Raw genomic sequence first — 14906 nt, forward strand, 5'->3', positions numbered from 1 at the left:
GTGGATAAAAGATAGTAGTTGGTTTAAGTTAATGTCCTAATTGCGGAAAGGTAAATAAAGTGGGAGGATGTCCGGAGTGTGCAGATCAAGGAAATATTGACCAAGATATTAGTTTGGGCTAGGGAAAGGTAATTATGTTGATATTAAAGCTTATGATTGAAGTGGTGTAGATCTGGTTGGATGAGCCAATTACACAAACCTACCTTTCTCTAGACTCTCAGAGTTCTCGTTAAGTAGCGAAAAGTAGGTCACGTGGTTGAGTAATTGAAACATGACTATACCTTGGAGGTTACCCTTAGTAAAGCACTAGTTTATTAGTGAGTTGCGTTCTAATCCTAACCCTCGTTATCAATTTGGTTAACTGAATAACAACTAGCCGTGTTGATTGAACACTGATCACAAACGGAAGGAGTCCGTCGGGTTAAGTTGACAAAATCTTAAATGAAAACTAACAACCATTTCATCATACTAATGAGATCAACCCAAGACAAACATTATACACCATTAAAGTTGATATACTGAAAGTAAAGCAGATAGAAACCTAGCAGGTACCTTGACAGTGGATATGACTTGATCCTAGGGCAACAATCAAAAAAGAACATGCAGTAGGTTTGGATCATACAGTCAGTGCACTAGCTAGATCTTAACAGCTCCTAAGAGGTCTCTTCGGAACAGCCAATAGGCATACTAGGTCATTCATGTCTCAATTCCTAAGTTTCGTGTCCTAAAAGTGCATTAAATGCCTCTCGGGAACTCTGGCCATACCGAGTTCATAGAATCTTCAGATACAGTATAACCAGAGGTCTTAATCCTATGAAGTAGCTAATTTCATATAGGTGTACAAGTCCTGATCACAACCTAGGTTGGTCAATTTCTTAAGATGCTAGCATACAAATCTATCAGACTTCCTAGTTCAGCATTATAACAGTAATCGTACTAAATTAACATAATTACGCTAACCCAAACTTCTATCATGGAAACATACAGATTAATTAAGCTATCATGGCAATATCGGAACACATTATTAAACATAAAAAGTAAGAACACATGTTTAATACAAAAGACACGCGTTTCGGATAAAAACCTGAAAAGGCCGAAGAAATCTGCCCGAGATCGCAGGGACTCGTCGGGATATCCTCCGAAAAATAAAAGCTAAGCTAACTACTACTAAAAACTAACTAAAAGCTTGAAAATATGAAATGAATTACAAAATTTGAGTGTGTGTTGAAATGGATGGAGAAAGCCCTTTAAATATACTTAGATTTTTGCTTGCAAACGGCTGGCAGGCCGTTTGCACAGGCCGTTTGCCAAGCCAGCCCGTTTGCAGGAGCCGTTTGCCTGACCAGTTTTGCAGGCCGTTTTTGAACCAGACAAGCCGTTTGGCAGGCCATTTGGCAGGCCGTGTCAGCTGGATTTCCTGAATCGTAACTTGTTTTCTTGTTTTTCACCGTTTTTGCTCTAGATTCTTCGTTTTAGCTCCGTTTTACTTGATTCTTTTTGCATCGCCTTTGTAATTACTTAATCTACAAAATCAACCGACAAAGCGATTATTTTTGCGATAAAGTTTGGAACTTTATGGGTTTTAGGGGCCAATATCGGGGGTAAAAATGTGACTTTTTGGCCGATATCAGTGTGCCAAGTTCGTATATGCCATGTATAATGTAGAACTCCAAAATATCACACCCAAATATGTTATAAACAAGCGGATGGCCCACCGCACGTTATTGCGGTTATTTTTTTGAGATTTACGAAACGACTAATTTGACATGGAATATTTCGCGTAGGATAATACATATCATACATAGCTTCATAGTTCACAAAAGTTTATAGTAGGTTTACATAGAATCATACATATGTTTTTACATAACCTGGTTGGCCAAACAGAAATGTGAGCGGGTAACGTAACGACATAGTGGATATAACTTGTTGACTTGCTAAGACATACAGCCTTTGTACTCTAACAACATCACAATCCCCAATTGTGACCACTATCAAAAACAATAGTACCTAACGCCTGTGAACTCGACATATCATACTTCCTGGAACCCACAACACTGAGAAGTCGGACTTTCATTGAAGGGATATTTACCTCCTATCATTTATCTGTTAAATATAAACCTACTTATTTAAGTGTTTATTCATTAATAAATGCTTTCAAATAGTTTTTGGAACGGATTATTTACAGTAAAAATAAGCAGGTTACTCCGTAGGTAACTTACTAATCACAATGTCGTCTACATGAATTTGTGATATGAATGTCGTCCGTGATCATGGCGTTCGAGTTTTGTAAGTGTAACGATTGGCCTGTTATTACAGTTAAAACCAAGAAAAAAATCACAATGCATAACATTAGTAACTAAACCACAACCAAAAACTTACCACCTAGAGCGACGTCATTTCTGACGTTCAGAAATTACGTTTCAGGTTGCACCGTAAATTTGTTAGCACATGTAGATTGCTAGTTCAAAGTCTACAATAACAACACGTTGGGTCAGTGTATTTCAATTCAAAAATCACTACTCTGTTCAACATGGAACTGTGATATCTAAATTTTATTACTAAGAAGCAGCTAAAAGCCATGTTTAAAACAATACAGCATGGGGCAACAATAATCAAAGAATAATAATCTATTTTTTTTTTTTTGAAAGGCAAGGTTAGTTGTTAGTTGTTAGACTCGAACTTGGGTCACTCTCGAATCCATGAAACATGGATACCAATGAAGCAAGGCCTCATTGGCAATAATAATCTATTTACATCATATTATTTGACACTACCTTATAAGCACAAGCAAACAAACAACCCATTAAAAATAAATAGCATCAACACCATAGTCGATAGTACATGACTGTCTAAAACCAATTTTATTAGGAATTAGTAAACATTATGAACACAAAACTGACAGACTAAAGGAAAAAAAACATAAACATACAATTAAAAATTAACTCTCGGTTGAGAAATTGTGAAAGTAAAACTTGCAACATACAATTAAACACCCAACAATATATTAATATTAATTAAAAAAGAAATGCAGTAGAAGAAACCTAGATTCAGCTATAAACCCTAAAAACTGTTATTTGTGGCCCTCGCAGCTCAAATTTCCCCCCCCCCCCCCCCCCCCCCCCCCCCAACAAAAAAAAAAGAAAAACTTTAGGTTAAACATCAAATACAAAATCGTCACTTACCACAATCAATTAGAAAGGAATTTTTAAACCCTAACAAGACAAAAAGCAGAGGAAACGATTTTGAGTGTGTAACAGGATGGAGTAATGTAATTCATCAAATTAAAGATAAATAAATAACAAAATATATCCAATAAAGATGACGATCGATTATATAATTAATAACAGTTACTCACCAAAAAGAAACAATCACTGAAGAAGGCGCATATGTGAAGAAAGGAAAAACCCAACAACAATATGAACCCTAGAAAACAAATCAGACATCGATAGGGTGACGATGGTGGATAGTGGTCGAAGGTCAGCGAGAGGTGGCGACGTAAGCCATGGCGGCGACGGTTGCGATCGATAACAGAAAACCAGGGAGAGGCAGCGACGTATGGTGAGCTGGAAGGGAAAAATTGCCAGAAGAAAGTGAAAGGTAGGTGGGGTGGGAGACATGGGTGTATGACCAGAAACATGTATGGAAGGATCGAGATGTTAGTGTATAAACCCTAACTTACAAATATCCAGAAGTGGAAAAAGACCAAAATACTCTTTAATATAGTGAACAGTGTATTCTTGTATTGTTAAAATTATATCATTAGAGAACAAACCTTTACTATTCGTGGGATTATTTTAATTTAAAAAGGATAATTTTGTAATTTCACACCTTAAAATTTATCACCTACTTCCTTTTTTCCTTTCATTTGCTTCCCAACGCGCTCCCAGATGATTCTGGCGGTTTTTAGCGCCATCGCCGCCTATATCTCCATCGCCACCAATCCTCGTCGCAACCGCCACCAAACATCTTCTCTATCATCTCCACTATGTCACCGCCATCTCCATCGCAAATTGTAAATACGTTTAATTTCTATTATAAAATAGTTAATACATTTAAGAAAAAATTGTTAAAATAGTCCATGTGTTTTTACATTTTTTTCTTAAATAGTCATTGCCAATTATTTGATGTACAATTTGTCACTAAATTCATGTTTTAGTCCCAAATTCACCCTTAACCTAACACCATTTAATAGTCTGTTAAGTTCATGTAACTATGGCTTGTGAGGGTATTTTAGTCCATTTAAATTTTCCTTCACATCTTCATCCTCATCACTAAAAAAGTAAGAACCTTAATTACTATCATTTTCAGCCTCATACAACAAATCATCCATCATCTATCATTTTCATTTCAAAACTACTTGACCATATTTATCGAAAACATATGAACAACAAGATTGAATCTAATAAAAAATTATAAAAACACATGAACACCTACTGAACTCGTGGTGAGATCTGTTCTTCGATATGAGATCTAATATCTTCTATTTGTTCTTTGATCTGAGAGCTCCGAACACCCGTTTGCGCTTCCAACACCCGGTCGAACACACCTACAATGAACACACCAACAACGAACACTGATATTGCTTGGTTTATACATATTTATCTCGCAATATCGGGTTCCATTTTCATTGTATTTATATTAAAATATGAAGATTATATTAAGATCAAGTTGAAGATCAATGCCATGTAAGACCCTAATTTCAAAAGTGCAACTGTATAATGATTAAAGTTGGAGGATTCGGGTTTTAAAGTGTTTATCGCGCAAATCGTGTTATTTTCCTACATTTTAAAGCTTGTATGTTATCGTGGGTTATATAGGTGTTGGGTATAAGTTCGAATGGTTTAAAGTGCAAGAAAATGTCCATAAATTGAAGTTTGGAATGTGTGAGGCGCGTGATATGCTACTAAGATATGGCCGAAACGGACAATTTTATTCGTGCAGTGTCGTTAGGCCGCAGGACGTCTAATTCGGTTGATCAAGGTAGCACGCAGTGGTTTTGTTTATTTATATTTTGCGGGGCCTAAATTTACTTTTACTTTCTAAGGTGTAGAAGGTGTAAGTTAACCTAGTGTCGTATTTTTTTGCTGATTAACGAATTGAAGATCAAGTGGATAATTATCTTTTAGTTAAATTACCTGGATAAAAGATAGTAGTTGATTTTAGCTAAAGGTCCTAAATGCATAAAAGTAAATAAAGTGGATGGATATCCGGAGTATGCAGATCAGGGAAATGTTGACCAAGATATCAGTATTGGGTTAGGGAAAGGTAATTATGATTATGTTGAAACTATGCTTGGAATGATGTAGATCTAGTTGGATGAGCCAATTACACAGACCTACTTGTCTCTGAACTCTCGGAGTTCTCTTTGAGCAGTGAGAAGTATGTCACTTGGTCGTATAATTGAAAGGCAACAATACCTCGGAGGTTATCCTCAGTAAAGCACTAGGTTTGTTAGTGAGTTAAGCTCTAATCCTAACCCTCTTCATCAGTTTAGGTAACTGAATAACAACGTGCCGTGTTGATTGAACACTAATCACAAACGGAAGGAATCCGTCGGTTTAAGTTGGTAAAACCTTAAATGAAAAAAAACAACCATTCCATCATACTAATGAGATCATATCAATTCAAACATTATACAACATAACAGTTAATATACTGGTAGTAAAGCAGATAGAAACCTAATGAATACCTAAACAGTTGATATGACTAAGACCTAAGGCAACAATCAAACAAGAACATGCAATAGGCTTGGGTCACATAGTGTAGGCACTAGCTAGATCTTAACAGCTCCCAAGAGGTCTCTTCGAAACAGCCAATAGGCATACTAGGTCATTCATGTCTCAATTCCTAAGTTCCGTGTTCTAAAAGCGCATTAAATGCCTCTCGGGAACTCCGGCCATACCGAGTTCATAGAATCTTCAGATACAGTATAACCAGGGGTCTTAATCCTATAAAGTAGCTATTTTCATATAGGTGAACAAGTCCTGATCACAACCTAGGTTGGTCAATCCTTAAGATGCTAGTATACAAATCTATCAGACTTCCTAGTTCAGCATTATACATTAATCGTACTAAATTAACATAATTACGCTAACCCAAACTTCTATCATGGCAACATACAGATTAATTAAGCTATCATGGCAATATCGGAATGCATTATTAAACATGAAAAGTAAGAACACATGTTTAATACAAAAGACAAGCGTTTAGGATAAAAACCTGAAAAGGCCGAAGAAATCTGCCCGAGATCGCAGGGACTTGCCGGGATATCTTCCGGAAAATAAAAGCTAAGCTAACTACTACTAAAAACTAACTAAAAGCTTGAAAATATGAAATGAATTACAAAATTTGAGTGTGTGTTGAAATGGATAGAGAAAGCCCTTTAAATAGACTTGAAATTTACCTGCAAACGGCTGGCAGGCCGTTTGGCAACCCGTTTAGCAGGCCGTTTGGCCAGCCCGTTTGCTGAGGCAGGCCGTTTGCTTGGCCCATTTGCTGAAGCCGTATGGCAAGCCGTTTCTGAGCATGGCAATCCGTTTGGCAGGCCGTTTGGCTTGCCAGGTCAGCCTGATTTCCTGGATCGTAACTTGTTTTCTTGTCTTTCACCGTTTTCGCTCTAGATTCTTCGTTTTAGCTCCGTTTTACTTGATTCTTCTTGCATCGCCTTTATAATTACTTAATCTACAAAATCAACCGACAAAGAGGTTATTTTTGTGATAAAGTTTGGAACTTTATGGTTTTTAGGCTCAATATTGGGAGTAAAAACGTGACTTTTTGCCCGATATCAAATACCCCAGACTTAGCTTTGCTTATCCTCAAGCAAAAAGCGGGAATATAAGGATCTTTATAATTGATTCTCCCTTACCCCACCCGTAGATCTTTTTATTATGCCTTCATCAGAAGTCGGCACATCTTTCGAAAGTGTTAAAAAAAGTTTCGAGCTTCGATGGTTTGGTCGCTAGATTTCAATTGCGCCCATAGTGAAAAATGCGTACTTTTCAACTCTCGGATGTAGAGTATACATGACGAGGCTCCTCACTAACGGATCACTCGTATCACTCAAGTGTTTAGGGTGTCCTATTCTAACTGTATTGTTGTTCAGAAGCCATTCGTGTATCAGTTCTTATCATAGGCTTGGTAAACATCGATATCTCCACCGGTTAAGTAAGGATGGCACTGATCTTCTTCCTAGGCATTCTTTCAAGAGGAAGAAGGGTTATAGGGTTTGGAAATTTTATGGATGGGTGAAAGTTATCCAGATCTTTTGACTTTTGAGAGAATTGATAGATTTTGATTCTTCAGAGTATCCATTTTGGATAGAGAATGGCCTAGAATTTCGTAAAAGTTTTCCTAAAAAGAGGCGGATTTTGCTAAGACTTTGTCTAGAATTTTTTTTTGCTCTTCCAGCTTTCTTCTTCAGGGCATCTTCTCAGGTTTTTCTTTGCCTTATTCATAGAGACTTTGCTCCTTCAAAATTATGTTTTTTTCGGCATTCCTTTTCTTCATAACTTTTGTCTTTTGTTCCTGGTGCCCAGAGAGGAAGTGATAATCCACTGAAAATAGGTCTTTGACCTATCAAAAACAATCAGGGGTTCGGAATCTTTCAACAAGTGCTTTTGAAGCGAATTTGATCTATCTATCTCTTTATTAATCTCTGAATCTTTTGATGAATGGAAAGGGGAGTGAATGGTAAATGGTGTATTTTGGGAGTGAATTTGGGGTGAATATTTCTGATTCATCAACTTTTTATGCAAGTTGGTTGGTTTAAATTGCGTGGAGTGGAAACGGAAACGGATGGCTTTTTGTCTCCTCTATTCAGAATGATTTTGGAAGGAGTATCGCACCTACACCACGTATGGCGCTCACTAACCATTGGTCTTGAAACGTATGTCTGAACCAAGTTCTAACTTGAACCGTACACTGACACGCTCATCAAATGAAATAACAAAGTACTGTAGATTTGATGGGTCATACAGATACTTTGGGTCCAAGATTCCTTACATTTTGGGGAGTAGGGGTCGTGCTTGATCATGCGTAGCCTTTTACATACTTTCTTAAAAGAAATCTTTTGACATAAAACATAAGTTTCAGCTTAATCGTTCCGTTCTAATAAAAGTTTTGAAAACCAATTTCTAGCAATTTTATTAGATCTTTTGGGCAAAAACAAGGTAAGAATTTTTCAAAATTACCCAATATCCATTGCTTAATTACTTTTGGACAAAAGAATTTTTCAAAACTTGGCGTTTTGGTTACTTGACCTTTAAAACTTCGACCTTTAAAACTTCTACCCATTACCCCACACTTAGAAGAACATTGTCCTTAATGTTCTCTAGAAAGAATATTTTAATACTTTATAAATTAAGGACATTGACTTCTAAAATTCTAAGTTAGTAGCCGGAGTTACCCCACACTTAGAAATTTTTAGTAGGTTATAATTGAAATAGGTTTGAGGAAGGATTACTTCCCTATGGTCGTGTTACTTTCCTAGTGCTGGGCCTTCCTACAGTCAATCTCCTAGGGACCGGTCTCTTTTGATAATATTTCTGCATGAAGAACAAAAAGTGAAAGGCAGCATTTCCACTATATATATAACTTTTTAGTACAATGCTTCAAAGATAAAACTAAAGTAAAATAAAGTAGAATAAAGTAGTCTATGGGATACTATCATGGTCAATGTGCTGAGTCGGCTCTGCGAAGTATCTGAAGATCTCATCATCATCCTCTAGTCTTGGCAAGTACTAGAGAGGTTGCCCTATATCCATCTCAGGGCCTAGTAGTGAATCCAGACATAGGTCTGACGGCAACTCCAGGTGGGATAGGCTAGGGAAAGGCTCCTCGTCAGGTATGCTCCCGGTGATCTCAAATGCCTGGGCCGTTGGTGGCTCAACTGATATGGGAATAGTGACAAGGTGACAAACCTCAGGTAGCTCAGTGACTGGAACTGGCTCGGTGACTGGAGCAGGCGGCGTGATGGGAATAGGAGTAGCATTTGCAGGCATGGCAGCTGAGGCAACTGAGTGAACTGAGGCCGGTGTGGAACGCCTGGGCGTAGCTTGTCGTGTCGCCTAAACACGGTGCACTAGCCTAAATGAAGACGGGCCCAGAGTACTACGCGGCATCCCCTCGCGCTGGAGGTATGCTCTAAGAGCACGGTAGACTCTCTGCTGGTCTCTGAGTAGTGCCTATGCAACATCAGGGTCACTTAAAGTGGCTCCATAGTGTATCACTGTCTGTGGCTCATGCATCTCTGGCAACTATGTGTGCTCGGCTGGTCTCTTGGCTAAACGTCTAGATCGTCGAACGGGAGGAACTGGCGGTGCTGTGCCGATATCCTCCTCAACACTCTCCAATATCAATCTCCTTGGGCCTAATTTCCCTGTTGATGGCATGTTCTGATCAGCACTGCTTCCGGATGAGTAAACTCTAGGAGTCCTCCTCCTGCGAACTGGGATGTAAACTGAAGCTCCTGAACTTGGCATTTTTGCCTGAACACATTCAACAATCTTGTAAGTACTAAGCACAAGTATGGCGCTTAGTTGTTAGTACACAGAGATAATATCTTAAGACTCAAAATAATTGAAATGAAAATAATAAGTAATAAAAAGGATAAGCAAGGGGTGCCTCCCGAGAGCGCTTTGTTTATCAAGTCGTTACAGCTCGAATTTTTCTTGTCAGATCTTCAGAATGTATCAAAGGAGAAGAGGTTCTCCTCCTTATCATGGTCTTCTAGATATGCTTTCAACCGGTGGCCGTTGACTTTGATATTGCCAGTAGGTCCTTCCAATTCCACGGCTCCGTGTGGAAAAGCATGTACAACTTTGTATGGGCCACTCCATCTTAATCTAAATTTTTCGGCGAACTTCTTGAACCGAGAATTGAAGAGCAGAACTTTATCTCCAGGGGCGAACTTTGTAAGGATTAATTTTGCATCATGCGTAAGCTTCGTTCGTTCCTTGTAGATGTATGACGTTTCATATGCTTGGTCTCTTAATTCGGCGAGTTCGTTCATTTGCATTTTTCGATGTTTTGCGGTAACTGAGGGATCGAGGTTGCAGGTCTTCAACGCCCAGAGAGCTTTATATTCAAGTTCCAGCGGAAGGTGATAGGCTTTTCCATAGATCATGCGGTAGGGTGTAGTTCCTAGAGGATTCTTGTAAGCAGTCCGGAATGCCCACAGAGCATCATCTAGTTTCCCGGCCCATTTATTTCCATGATGGCCGACAGTTCGTTCTAAGATTCTTTTGAGTGCTCTGTTCGTGACCTCTACTTTTCCGTTAGTTTGCGGATGATAGGCAGTGGACATTTTGTGGGTAACTCCGTATTTTTGCATCACTTTCATAAACTGTGTGTTACAAAAGTGTGTGCCTCTATCGCTTATTTTAGCACGAGGAGCTCCAAATCTGCAGAAGAGTCTCTTCCGGAAGTTGGTGACGACTTTCGCATCATTAGTAGGAAATGCTTGGGCTTCGACCCATCTGGAGACGTAATCTACTGCTACGAGGGCATATTCTTTCCCATTAGACTTTGGGAATGGGCCCATGAAGTCAAATCCCCATATATTGAAGATCTCGCAAGCTTGGATATTAGTCCGAGGCATCTCATTCTTCATAGAGATAATACCTTGCATTTGGCATGCGTCGCAACGCTTTACAAGCTCTTGCGCATCTCGAAATATAGACGGCCAATAGAATCCTGATTCGTAGACTTTTCTTGCGGTTAAATTTGCTCCATGATGACCTCCAGTTGGTCCATGGTGACATTAGTGAAGGATCCCTGCTGCTTGTTTCTCATCTACGCACCTCCTGATTATCTGATCAGGACAAATTCTAAACAGGTAAGGGTCTTCCCAGTAGTAGTACTTGGCATCCCTGAAGAACTTCCTTCTTCGGGAGGTACTCATTCCTTTCTGCACTACTCCGGGAACTAGGTAGTTGGCCATGTCGGCATACCAAGGAGTGTCAGTAAATTGTGATCCTATGTGAGTTTGTCCTAAACTCATAAGCTGTTCTTTCAGAAATTTGTCTCTGATATCTTGTTCAGCAAGTTGTTCCATCGCTGGGTTCTCCAAATGACTAAGATGATCTGCTGCGATGTTCTCTGCTCATTTCTTATCTTTAATATTAATATCGAATTCTTGTAGGAGTAAGATCCATCGTAGGAGTCTTGGTTTCGCGTCTTGCTTAGTGAATAGATATTTGAGGGCTGAGTGATCTGTGTAAACCGAAGTTTTGGATAGGATGAGATAGGAACGGAATTTGTCGAAGGCGAATACTACGGCTAGCAGCTCTTTTTCCGTGGTAGTGTAATTCTCTTGAGCTCCGGTTAAGGTTTTGCTTGCGTAATAGATTGGATGAAAGTGCTTATCTACCCGTTGTCCAAGCACATATCCAACTGCGAAGTCACTTGCATCACACTTGATTTCAAAGGGTAGACTCTAATCAGGAGCAATCATGATAGGCGCATGTGTTAGTTGTTCTTTCAGATAGTTGAATGTTTTTCGACATTCTTCATCGAAGACAAACGGGACTTCCTTTCCTAGGAGATGAGTGAGAGGTCGTGTGACCTTTGAAAAATCCTTAATGAAGCGTCGGTAAAAACCGGCGTGTCCTAGAAAACTCCTTACCGCTCTTACTGTGGTAGGTTCTGGAAGCTTAGTAATGGTCTCAATCTTAGCCTTATCAACTTCTATTCTTGCTTTTGAAATCTTATGTCCTAAAACTATCCCTTCTTTTACCATGAAGTGACATTTTTCCCAATTCAGAACTAAATTTGACTCTTCACACCTGGTGAGCATCTTGTCAAGGTTAGAAAGGCACGAATCAAAGGTGCTACCAAAAACTGAGAAGTCGTCCATGAAGACTTCCATACAACGTTCAATCATGTCATGGAATATTGCTACCATGCATCGCTGGAATGTAGCTGGTGCATTGCATAGCCCAAAGGGCATGCATCGATAAGCAAATGTTCCATAAGGACAGGTAAAGGTTGTTTTCTCTTGGTCATTTGGATTGAGGGGGATTTGAAATTAGCCGGAAAAACCGTCAAGGAAACAGTAGAATTCATTTCCTTATAGACGTTCCAACATTTGATCGATGAAAGGTAATGGAAAATGATCTTTCCGGGTTGCATCGTTTAATTTACGATAGTCTATGCAAACCCTCCAACCGGTGACTTCCCGAGTTGGAATAAGTTCATTATTCTCATTTTGAATTACGGTTGTCCCTCCCTTTTTGGGTACCACTTGAACAGGACTAACCCACGGTGAATCATGTGATGACCCGGAAATTTCTGACCAAATTTAAACTTGATCTTTATATGTTTCCGACACGATAAGCAAAGTCTGTAATGATGAAGTCTCAAAAATGTTTGAACTGTTTTCATATATTCAATTGACCGTCGACCACTGCCAACGATTCACGAACAGTAGTTTACGATTAGATAAGTATATATACATATAACAACTTGCAAAACAATTACAATTATATTAACTGATATACTCTGAATTAATTGTTTCAATACATGATTACTATATTTAACTACTTGATATTTAAAAACATAATTATGAATATATGTTAGTTTATATATATATATATATATATATATATATATATATATATATATATATATATATATATATATATATATATATATATATATATATATATATATATATATATATATATATATATATATATATATATGATACCTGAACATAATTACTGATTATATTACAATATATTAAAATGTATCAATATTAATATTCAAGATTTGTTATTATATATAATATTATATAATTAAAAAATATATAATGTTAATACATTAAATTTAGTTACAAATTAAAATATAGTTGTCTTATTAACATTAATATTATTATTACTACTTTCATCATTAGTATACTATTATCAATAATAGTATTATTATTATTATTATTATTATTATTATTATTATTATTATTATTATTATTATTATTATTATTATTATTGTTATAAATATAAATATTAAAAATTCTAATAAAAGTTATGATGATAAAATTTATGGTTCTAGATATAAATATTATTAGGAGAATAACTAAAAATTATAATTTACATTTAAAATAAATTATTAACTATTAGTAAACTTATCATTATTTTTATTAGTGTTATCTTGATATTATTATCATTATTAATTCTATTATTATTATTATTATTATTATTATTATTATTATTATTATTATTATTATTATTATTATTATTATTATTATTATTATTATTATTATTATTAGTAGGTTTATTATTATTAATAATGTTAATAGTATTATAATTATTAATATATTTTTTATTTATTAATATTAATTAAATATAAAATAAAAGGATAAATAAATACGCAGTATCTGTGAAGAATCCCATCAGATTTAATTATTTCCCTTTTCCCTTTGTTCGTTTCTTCCTGCTCAAGATGCTATCGATATTAACATCACTACAAACCAAACCGACCGCCCTTTGTTTTCTATTACAATCATTCAATCGCATTATATGGGAATCATCTGCTACTATTAGTAAATCATACCAAAAACTCAAAATAACATAACCGATATTTTTTTTTTTAAAACTAAAACCCATTTAACCTCTAATTTGATTCAAAACGAATTGAAGAAAAGTGTAAATGCAGAAGTGTTCTAAATCACATCGTGATTGTTTCTTCAAATTCTCAAGTTTTAATTCGCTAAATCAAACTCGAATTCGAAGAGTCAAACCTTTATTTTAAAAAGTCAAACGAGCATTCTAAGATCAAATTAGAGTTTTAGAAGTTGTTTATGTTGAAATTAAGGATTCAAAAAGTTTTATTGATGATTTAGAACATGTTTCATGTTATAATTATTTTGTAAAACGTTCTTGAAATCAAAATTCAATGTTTTATATTTTTTTTACGTGAAAAGCAGCACAGCAGGTATTTCTTTTATATTTTTTTCTTTTCTTTTTCTATAAATGAAATCACTTAGAGTTGATAATTTCTAATTATTGAAGAATCTAAAACACTGATTTTATGATTGAATTGGTCGTTCGAATTTTAAACAAGAGGAAGAAGAACAGTTTTGCATACGTGGTATATATATATATATATATATATATAAAATCACTTTGATTCAGAAAAGCTGAGATGGTTGGATGGTTAGGAGGGTGTTATGGGCTAGCGAGTGGTCACGGGTTCAAGCCCGGTCATGGGCGTTTTTTTTTTGGAAAACCATTTAAAGGTCGTTTTTATTTGTCACTTTTATTATTATGATTATTTTTATTAATTATGTTATTATTATTATTATTATTATTATTATTATTATTATTATTATTATTATTATTATTATTATTATTATTATTATTGTTGTTGTTGTATTATTATTAGTTTTAGAATTATTATTATTGTTATCATTAATTCTAATACATGTAATAAATATTAATTATAATCACAAAGTGAGTAATATTAGTAATATTGTTAATATAAGTATTAGAATGATTATTAAGTGATAATATTATTATTATTATTAGTATTATTATTATTAAAAAGTATGAATAACATTTATTATGATTACTATCAGTATTATTATTATTATTATTATTATTATTATTATTATTATTATTATTATTATTATTATTATTTGTATTATGATTAACTAAAACTTAGTATTAATGTTATCATTAAAATTTTCAGTATTATTAATATTAATAATATCTATATTATTATTATTATTATTAAAAGTATTATGATTATGACAATAAAACATTTTTAAAGATATTATTATTAAGATTATAAGAATATATACAAAATTATGAATTTAAAAACTATGGATAAAATTTTGAATTAAGTAGATTACTAATCACAAATATTATTATCATCGATATTATTACCAACACTATCTTTAATAATAAGTGATA

The 14906-nt window shown here is 35.4% G+C and overlaps 1 long non-coding RNA gene across 2 annotated transcripts; it reads right to left on the bottom strand.

Moving 5' to 3' along the window:
• Nucleotides 1–1032: 1032 nt before the first annotated feature.
• On the bottom strand, nt 1033–3664 carry LOC139864590 (uncharacterized). Of its 2 annotated transcripts, XR_011764490.1 has the most exons (5): nt 3356–3664; nt 2380–2470; nt 2220–2304; nt 1869–2103; nt 1033–1523 (listed from the first exon to the last, which is right to left on the bottom strand). It is a non-coding gene; the product is annotated as an uncharacterized lncRNA (long non-coding RNA). The 2 variants fall into 2 exon arrangements; XR_011764489.1 differs by lacking the exon at nt 1033–1523 and having other exon boundaries at nt 1533–2103.
• Nucleotides 3665–14906: the final 11242 nt, after the last annotated feature.

This window comes from Rutidosis leptorrhynchoides, chromosome 1 (genome assembly GCF_046630445.1).
Source record: "Rutidosis leptorrhynchoides isolate AG116_Rl617_1_P2 chromosome 1, CSIRO_AGI_Rlap_v1, whole genome shotgun sequence".
NCBI lineage: Eukaryota > Viridiplantae > Streptophyta > Magnoliopsida > Asterales > Asteraceae > Rutidosis > Rutidosis leptorrhynchoides.